The sequence below is a fragment of the Vollenhovia emeryi genome, unplaced genomic scaffold, assembly GCF_000949405.1.
Source record: "Vollenhovia emeryi isolate VEMERY1.0 unplaced genomic scaffold, V.emery_V1.0 DF939137.1, whole genome shotgun sequence".
Lineage (NCBI taxonomy): Eukaryota > Metazoa > Arthropoda > Insecta > Hymenoptera > Formicidae > Vollenhovia > Vollenhovia emeryi.
In genome coordinates, this window is record NW_011967229.1 from 706,610 (window position 1) to 717,162 (window position 10,553).

Here is a 10,553-nt window from a genome sequence, read left to right on the forward strand (position 1 = left end):
AGAGGGGTGTGAATCGCTCGCGCGCTCATTTATTAGATTGGCGCGTAAAACGTCGGATTAGAACAATTCGGACTCGAGAGTCGTGTGAAACCACAGTTACGAGAGCGTTTCGCGTCGACAGTTGTACATCTTTCCATTATCGCTGCTTACCCGAGTCGAAATTTTGGCCCTATGTTGAACCTTTACTTCTATCATATAGTTGGTCCTAAGACAGTAAACTGCAAGTAGAAAATTTACTCCTACTTTAAAGCTGATAGTGTCGGAAATGTTTACTTTTGCCAATTCAGCATTAAAGTAGTAAATTTTTAGAATTAAAGATTCAAAGGAAGAGTAACAAAATGTAATGTCACCAGAGCAGGTTATCGCTGGCCTATGTAGGTGTAAATTATCCTTAAAAGTGTGCAAAGTTTCGACTCGGGTACTTTTCCCCGTTAACAATCCCCATTTTCCGTGTTTTCCAAACGAAATAATTTTTCGTCTAATTACCAAATGAGTACCACGGTACGTTGCGTTGTATTTCTCCGCTTCCCCTCGCCGTGCATTCGTGGCGGCAGCCAAACCGTGTACTGAAAGGCGAATCACGCGTCAGCAATGCATCTGGGAATTTCGCACAATACCGCGGAATGTCGGGAATGACTCTGGGTCGGAGATTAGACCCCCCCTCGATGCACAACGATAATGTGGAGATATTCCTCAGCGGGAAGACGAGGGCAGCGAGGTTCGAATGAGGGTGGATGCACTTCGCGGAACGACCTCGTCTCTATGCGGCACTGACGAAAAACGACTCTCTCTCTCTCTCTCCAGCGTATAAATTTATATAAAACATATCAACCTTTCCGTACGCTGTTGAATATTCCTGGAGAACTGACATCGGCAATTTCTAGCGTATAAAACATTCCGAAAGTCCATCGTCGCGCGTTCTTACCGAGCTCGGCACTTTAGCAACAGGGTTTCGTGCTACGAACGCGATAAAAAAATCTACGACTTTGTGAAGTTTCTAATTGGGAAATCGGTGTGAACGGCCCGGGTGTTCGACGGGCGCACCCCGAGTCGAATCGGCCCGGCGGTATCGATTTGCGTATCGGTACCGATCGGTCTCTCACGGCAGGGCCACGTCAGGTATCCACAATGGCCGGGGCTAATGACTATAGGAGACAAGGGGTGACATCGTCCGTCCGAAACTCTCCCCATCTGTTTCAGTTACTAAATCTTCCCATGGCCGTGCGCGCGGCCTAATCGATTACGGTGTGTACGGGGCGAGAGTATTGGGGACAGTAGCCGAGTCACCCTCCCGGGGGTATCTCGGCCTGGCTTAGCGGCTCTTCCTGCTTCCGGTGAAAATATTTCACGGGGCGATGCGACAAACAGGCCGGAGAATTACGCCGAGTCCCGCGTTTTGTCATCTGAACCGAGCTCCTGTCGGCGTCTAAGGCACTTTTAATGGCTACAAAACTTTTCCATCTGCTCACAATAATACAATCTTTGAATCTTACGGACGAGGAAAATGATGGGAGAGTAAGAGGGCTCGGTTAGAGATAAGCTCGATTAAGGTAGAAACTTTCAGCGGGATTAAGTCATAATCAATCTCGTAATTTGAAAGGTAAACAGGGATGAGAAAAATATTTATTTTACATTCCTGTACAAATCATTATATATATACGCACAAAGGCGGAGAGGAACGGATTCTTTTCTGGCTTTTAACACCAATTACCGAATACTCCGCGCATCAACAAACGCTTATTATACTGAAAGAGCGAAACAGAAGGGGGAGGCGGACGGTGAGGGGGGGAAGAGGAGGAGTCGAGGAGAGCCGGGATGGGGGAATTGTGTGCAGCGGTGTCTTGAACCGTCGGACAACGGCCCTCGTAATAAGAATAGATGGCTCCTCTCGATTCCTGAATGGCCGACTATTAGCAACGAGCCGTGCTGGCGACAATGAGGCCCGACAAACTGATAAATTACGGCACGGGTGTACCCGCCGCTGCACCGGCCGCAGGTAAATAGAATTAATCACACTATAGTGCCAGGGGAGGGGCGGCGGGGGGAGGAGAGGGGAGGGTACACGGAGCAACCGGTACTAGCGGCGGTGGCGGCGGCGGCCCCCTCGCATCGGCATCGGCATCGGCACCGGCACCGGCACCGGCACCGGCACCGAAGGCGGCTGCACGCTCGCCAAGAGGCTACCGGCCAATATAACAACGTGACTGTACGGTTTTCACGGCCCGTCATTCTTTTCCGTCAGATCCACCCCCGCTGCCCCTCCCCCGCATCGCGCCCGCGTTCGTTTTAGAGGGTGAACGGCAGCGTTGACAGCGGCGGCGTTGGCATCCTCCTCATCGGTCGCCCGGGGCTCTCTAATGAAGTTACCTTGTTGCCCGGCCTGCCTCTGATATAATATCGGTGAAATTAATGGAAATTGCGTATTATAGGATTCCCGACAGGTGTGAATAAAAAGAGTATCGTCTCGAGACTAGACTAGGAAATCTCAAGTTGACAGTTTGTACAGTGTAGATTAGAGAATTGTCTGGGTAGCGTCTTCGATGAAACCATAGTGTATCAACTGCGACGGCGTTACGATGAATTTTCAACTTTCCTTAGTTGCGGTCTTAACTCCATTTCGATCTGCTAATCACTGTAAAGGCCGAATCCGACTAGCAATCGTCGACGCGGATTGGATTGGGATTGGCGATTGGCGATTATCTTCTAGCCAATGAGAGCAAAGCAGCCAGCGATTTAATCGACTATCATTGGACAGAGGACAATCGTCAATCGCCAATCCCGATCCAATCCGAGTCGGCAATTGCTAGTCTGATTCGGCCTAAAAGCCTCGTGTCCACGATGGCAGAAATCGGTCCGAGATCTCGATCCGAGAAATATGTAGCCAATCAAGTTGCAGCTTTGCCATAAAAACTGCACGCTGATTGGCTACATATTTCTCGGATCGAGATCTCGGACCGACTTCTAGCCGTGGACACAAGGCTTAAGCGAGGCCAAGGGCACTTTTCGATATTCGGCTAGTACAGCCGAATCGCGGAACGTCGGCAAGTCGGAAGCGGCGAGAAGCACGTCCGATACACGTTGAAATTTTCATCGTCCCAGCTTTTCCTCCTTCCGTCGCCTTCGAGGGCAGGGGACCGCGACTGAATAGAACAAAGTGTCCTTTATGCCGGCGAAAAACAATTTATTAGCGATTGCGGGGACAATATCAATTTGTTGGGGTCCCGATGTCTTCCCTTCCTCGCGCGGATCGCCCTCAGGTAACGCAGACGCGGATAATTCATGGTCATTCGCGGCTGTATAGGGGACGGTATCGATCACTTTCGATTCGATTTCGTGCGATTAGCCACGGCGCGTCTAGGAAAAGGTGACGCGCAGGGCACAGGCAGCTTCCGTTGCGCGTCGGTACTTTTGGATTCATGACGCTTTTTTTATCCCCCGACGACGCGCATCCTTCAATCCCCGAGCCGCGACAAAAGGAAATGGGTGGAAAAACGTGGCCGATGCAGAAGGGAAAGAGAGGATAGCCGCGCGTACAACCGCTGTTGAATTGCGTGATGGATTCTGTCGATGATTGATTAACTATTGACTGCGTCTACCGTAGCTGCGAAACAGAAAGACGCCAGATTGACTCGAGCTACAAAAAGCTCGACTTTATTATATATTAAATGAGACTCAATTTTTTACATATATTGTGACTGGCAACTGAAGATATTAGATTTAATTAGGACGTATTTATTATACCGTGGCGCTTCTCAATCATTTTACGGAATCGCATTGGAGTCAACTCCAGTCGGATTAACGCGCCTAGCTTGATGTAACTTAACTTGACGTATCAAAAAGAAAACTGCGACGTATACGGAATTGACTTGCGTGTGCGATCGAAAAGTCCTGCAAAGTCGCAGGCGTCAGCTAATCATCTCGCACGAGACAAGGCAAGGGCGGGCTCTCTCTCATCACGCGCACGAGTATCGGCTTTGACCCTTTCCCTCTCCGCCATTTTGGCTCGACCTCTTCGTTCACCAAGAAGCGCGGCTTTCCTCATCCGCCTCCTCTTTTTCCCAGTCGTTCCTCCCGCTGTTCCCTTTCTCTCCTCGTAGTCACTCCACCTCCGAGCACGAGCCCTCCCTCCCATCCTCCCTCCTCTCGTCGGTTTTCCTCCTCTCCCTCCTCCGCCGTGCTTCCTCCCTTTCTCGAGGAAGCCGACGTCTTTTTCTTCCCCGGGGCTGCTTTATAAGACTACAAAAGAACATCGCGGCAGAGTCAAGATGGCGGTGGGGTCCCGACGCGGTCTCTCGTAACCCACCCTCCTCCTCCCCCTCCCACTCTCCCACCCACCCTCCTTCTCCTCCGTCTCCCATCCGCGCCATTGTTGCCGCGAGCAGGAGAGACAAAATGAACCCGATTGTTAGTACCGGGCGGCATCATAATGAACGCCCATTCACCGGGAGACACCAAATGAGCTCCCGCGTCTTGTCCCGCGGCTTTGTCCGCGATACTTTTAATTCTCCGCTGGCCCTTTGTCTTCCTCGCGGAGACTCCCGTTATCTCCTTTTCCCGTCCGCGCCGCCCCACGGGTCCCTCTTTTTCCTCCGGTATCCGTCTCGTGTCTCTCCTTGGTAACTTTGCCTCGTCGCGGAAAACGCGAGGAAGACAGAAAGAGAGCGCCGCTCAGAGGAGCGCGCCGGTATTTATTGTCCGTGTTGCGCATTGAAAGAGACGTAAAAAAAAGGCGGTCATAGGGTGGTGAGGATTGGATTGAATTAAACGGCGGGTGTTGCTTAATCTTCGCGATCGGCGAAATAATGGCAGCGCGAAAATGGACGATATTCAAATGACAAGTCGGCGAGGAGAAGTAAGACTAATGAGGAGGACATTGTTTCCATTCGATCCGCGGCGTTTTAACACGTTCGCGGGGCGGATGCGGCCCACCGCGTTCGCCAGATTCACCGGCGGTGCCGTAATAACGTAGTTTTACAAGTATCTCGCTCCTGAGAGACGCGTCCGTAAATCCGCCCGTACGTCTCCATTTGTCGTCCACTCTGCAAATCACCGGCGACGCGCGACTTGTCCGCGGACCGTTTCACGACAGAAGCGGCGCAATTCTTCCCGGAGACACGCGGCAGCGAGTGCAACGTATTCCTCGTCACCGGCGGGACGAAAGGAGAAGGAAAATATTATTGCTCGATTCGCGCGTCATGCATAAATGCATCGATCGCGCTCTCGCGTTTCCTCTCGGCTCGCTCTCGTCCCTTCTCGGCGGCTGAGCAAACAACGATATCCATAATATTAGAGTCACAAGCAACGGGTTATTAACTACACGTCTCCTCCTCCCCCTTCTCTCGCCCTCTGTTTCCTCTTTCGTCTAGTGTACCGATAAATTTCGCGGGGAAGGATAACGATTTCGAAGGAAATTGGCATGTTATTGACGCCCGAAGTCTTTTGGTAGCGCGGACAAAATTCGCTCGTCTCTTCCTCCCGGAAAAATTCTTCTTCCAATTTTCGGTCTCTATCGATTCCCCGCCCCTTTTTCCTGGCCACCTCTCGGCTCCGATTGGAAAAGATCTCGGAAACACATCGCCGTTGTGCTTGAGAAACTATTTTACGAAACTGTTTACAAGGCAATTTTAGATCGAGACGAATTGGCGACGAGCTCGAGTTCAATTTTCTTCAGGATCGACACACCGGAACCGGTCCAGGCTAATCGATTATTCGTTCGTCCGTGATGGGACAACGGGATTTCGTGAAAGTTACGCAACTGCGTCAACTCCTTTTTTTTCTGTTTCGTAATAGCACATTGCGCGACTTCCGCCGCACTGATAACACGAAGAGAACATACCACCAGCTAAAATGCTGCCCCACCGATTACACGATTTCATTTGATTTCATACGATTTCATCTGATTACAAATAATCTCATAACTGCAAATGATTTTCTTATGTGCACGTTTAAAAATATGTGACGTTGTTAAATCTCAAAGAGCTGTTAGATTTTCTTAAATATTTTTCTTATTTTACTAAGAAGCATTTGCTTATAGAGGTGATTTTAGTCGAGATTGTAGTATTCGGTCACGCGTTTCCTTGCTTCCCACTTTTCCCACTGGTCTAATCGTGGTCTTAACGAAAAGTAGTTTTGTATTTACTATTTATTGTTCCAAATTTACGCGCAAAGGTGATATATATTTGGATATTCACTAAAAGAAGTAAATTTTGGGGGAAAATGAAAACGAGCTGAGAAAATGTTAAAGTTTGATGTTTATTGTCTAACAAGTGAAGAAACTTGAAAATTAGGACAATACGTTTGCACGGGGATTTCGTAAGGATTTCATAATAATTTCAGAGACACTGTCCCGCGATTACATGAAGTGTTTACCCCCCTTGGAACATACGCTCAGCGTATCTCCACGTGCGAAAACCACTTATCTGCGATTCCTCTCGCATGCTGGGCGGTCAGATTTCTTTTTTTCCTCACACACATTGCCTTCAATACGCAGCCCGCGCCCGAAACTAATCTCCTTTTGAATTAGCACTCTGGAGACAAAAACTGCTCTTCAATGATTCAGAAACGAACGGCGGGGAGAAAAAAAATTCACCGGCAGCCTCCCGCCGGCTGCTATTACTTCTGCAAAATTGAAGTCTTTAAGGAGGATCTCCGAAAGTCTGTGGAAAAAAATGAACGCCTAAGGCGCGCCAATTGCAAAGATGATGATCATGTGTGATGGCTCAAATGCGACGCTGACCGCTCCATTCTTCCGTGATTGGCGGATAACAATACGAAATATGTTTTCAATACTGCGTCTGAATACGAACGCCCATTGTCATATTGAAAAGTCTCAATCGCCCACGAGAAACTTTTGTCGAATCAAATTGTAAGAACAGTAAAGATACCAGCACGTGTTACGCTTAAGGGGATGCTGGAGTGATTCTGCACTTTTGCACCTTTTGCACTTAAAACTGTCTGTTTCGTGGAAACATTTGTGTAATATACGAATTAAATGGCTCACGTGTACAGATCGAAAGCAGCTTGCTATTCCGGCTAAATGAAAGAACGATATGGCATCACTGAAACTAAGTTTGTAAGTCTAATAAAAATTAATAGTGAGCAACACACACATACAGTACATGTGGTATATGATGCCATATTGTTCTTTCATTTAGCCGGAATAGCAAGCTGCTTTCGATTTGTACACGTAAGTCATTTAATTTGTATATTACACAAGTGTTTCCACGAACTGATAGTTTCTAGGTTAGAAAGGTGCAAAAGTGCAGAATCACTCCAGCATCCCCTTAAAGGCCTTCGCAGAACGGTTGTTCTTATACTTTCGAGACAATGCTTCGTACTGTAAAGTAACGCACAATGTTTTGTGTCTGATGTCTTACATATGTATCTACACGGAGACAAAATGTTTGAAAAGAATAAACGTGTAAACACACGAAAGTGACAGTTTTACTGTACGTCTATTGATAGATGGATATTTTATCGTTATCTTGAAACTACAAATTGCAGTTATTTTGCCGAGGCCCTTACTTCCGTCCACCTTAAGGACCGTCTACATTGGAAGTGAGCAGTAAGAAGTAAGAAAACCATTATATAATTTTCTAAAATATTTATAGCACTGGTCGAACTGCGCTCTAATTCGCCGAGAGTAAGCGTCAAAGCTGAAGTGGGAGTAAGAAATGGATACGACTCATTTCTTTACTCCCACTCTCACTTCTTACGCCAGGCTTGCTTCATCTATTGTAGACGATCCTTTAAGGAGAACCGATTTGAAAATACATCTGTAAAAAATACTATTAATAGCGATCAAACGCCGAAGGATCGATTCGCGCTGCACCGCGCGACTCGATCCTCCCTTCTCGGCCGCACAAAGGGCGATATTTTGTAAACCTCGCGGGTGAGGGCCATCGGGGGCCCTCTCGTATTGTTCGCGACTGTTTACCCGTGCGTGCACGAACGAGATTCGCCGATCGCGGGAAGAGATTTACGATCCGCGGGAAAGTCCCATAGTAAGACAGCGGGGGGATTTCTGACGCGAGAGATTTTTCCACCGCATCTGCCGGCCGCGTCGCGCCAGCCGTGCTCGTGACGCCATTTTTCTCCCTTTTCCCTGTGCAGATTGCTCAATGGACCGACCAGCCGGCCGGCGGTCAATTTGTTTGAATGGACAATGACAGCCCCGGGCGCGCACAATGGCTGCTGTCAGCCGCATAAATCGGTCTCTGCGCGAGATGGCGAAGACGGCGCGCCGCGACGGACCTGTTGGCGGAAAACGGAACGCCGAGCTCCGAACCGACGGCGCGAAATAATCAATTAACTTGGCGAGGGCTTTTTCAGTCGCGCGCGCGCAGGCGCGCGCAATTGTTCCCGCGAGAGCGGCAAAAGAAGCTGACAATTTGTTACGGCATATTCGGGAACGATCGGGGGATCTTGCTACACTCGGAGAGATTGAGACATTTCCGTTGACTTATCTCAGGCGCGAGGAATTCATGCGATTAATTCATTTCGAAGTAAATTCGTCATTCGTTTATAAAGATATTTTGTTAAATTAAGGACATTTTCAGCCCCTCTTTTATCCACGCTTTCTTCAACCTCTCTTCTTCGTGCATGGTGTGAACAAGTACTTGTTCAATATCAAGAGCGATTCTGTAAAACGGATAAAAAGTCTGCGAAATTAAATCCATTGCGTTGAACATTTACGCGTAAACCTATTTGCATCGATCGCGTTTGATTGGCGGTGGGAAAAATTAGCTGGGTTTAATCAACGACACGCGGGACATTTTGCACGCGCGCGCCGGAAAATATTTTTACGGCGAGCGCGTGAGCGATTTGTGCCGCGCGGATTGTCTGCGTTTTTTGAATCGCCGGCTCAGCAAACGCGCGTGAAACGTTTTTCGGTAATCAAGCGCGGAAAATGCGGCCGCTCGGCCCGTTCATTCTCGTTCATTGAACGACGCTGTTCATTGTCGTGCCGACGGATAATGAAATTCAATTAATATAACGAGCCAATTAAGCGCGTCGACACACTGACACGGTGGTCTGTCGCGCGAAGAAAAAAAAGGGGGAATTCCCCATCGCATGTGTGTGCGTGAGACACACGCGCGGTATGTGTGTGTGTGTGTCTTTAATTCGGCGCGCCATTCGCAAATGTAGAAAACTCACCGCGCCTCAAATCGAATAATTAATCCGCCGACAAATTTGCCTCTGTTTTCGAGAACTTTGATTCGCTGCGTAATAATGGCCGCGCGAATAACGACGGCAATAATAACGATAACGAGGGGAAAAACCGGCATCGATACATTAAATGCAACAATAATGATCTCTAAAATTCCTCTCGCTAACGTAAGTTATTTCTGCAATTTAATTTACGACACATGCCATTCCCGTTGATTACGTTTCGTTTGGAGGCACTGTGGTTTTGACGATATGATAATTTAACAATTAATAATAATTACTATTAATTATTACTAGTATATCACAGAATTAGCAAAAATTATGTGAAATGTATGTTGCAATTCGTAATGTTACAATTGCTTCGTTTTCAATTAAACAGGTGCCATCTCGAAGAAAATGGCTTCAAGCTCGACGTTACGAGCGTTCGACGGTCGGTAAACTCTGCGCCAAAAAGAAAATAATTTTTCATTTGTAAAAACGTCGATATATCTTTTTTACAAGCATTTTTCGTCTCGCAAACAGTGTTAAGTCACGATAGATAATATGTGAATTTAACACGTAGCATTCAAATAATCGTAACTTGATGTTATTGTAGGACACTGCAATCTTCGTGGTATCAACTCCCGGGCAGACTTCTCCATACGTTGATAAATCCGCCCGACTGTCGACAAAAAAGTATCTCTAAATAAATCTTGATCAACATCTCAACAACAAAATAATTCACTTCTAATTAAATTATTAACAAACATGCAATTAGACCGTCAAAAATTATACAATAATAATTTTGAAAAGAAATAATTTTGTTCGGTGTTTTAAATTTCGCGCGTACTTATCCTTCTTTAACATTTATTTGTCTATTAATTTTGCTTGAGAAGACAAAAGCTGCAGCGAAAACGTTGAATCTTGCAGACGAAATAAAAATAATCGATAGAGCACAATCGAACGTGAAAGGAAAGAAACCCAGAGAAAAGAAATAACAAATTGACAAAGTTAAAGAGAAGTTGAATTGTTTAGTCGCGAACGCGGGTGGTCGGTGCTTTGAAAGGACCAAAGTCTGGCCAGCGGTTGGACAATGGCTGCAAACAGGATTTAAGGATTCTGATAGCGCCATATCGCGTACGGCGGATCCGAATTGGATCCGTATTAGCCACAATAGCACAAAGGGTAGCAAATCCGACCTCATCCTTGTATATCATGGACTTGTATATATCGGGGCCGAGTCAAGGTGCAGTACCGGCTAGTGGCTGTTATTCAGGGGTGCTGAAAGAATCGCGGGGCGATAGCTTTATTTTATTACAAATCCTTTAATTTTGCATAACATATTAAACAACAGTATTTCTTGTTCCTTCACGAGTCGAAATTTTGGCCCTACGTTGAACCTTTGG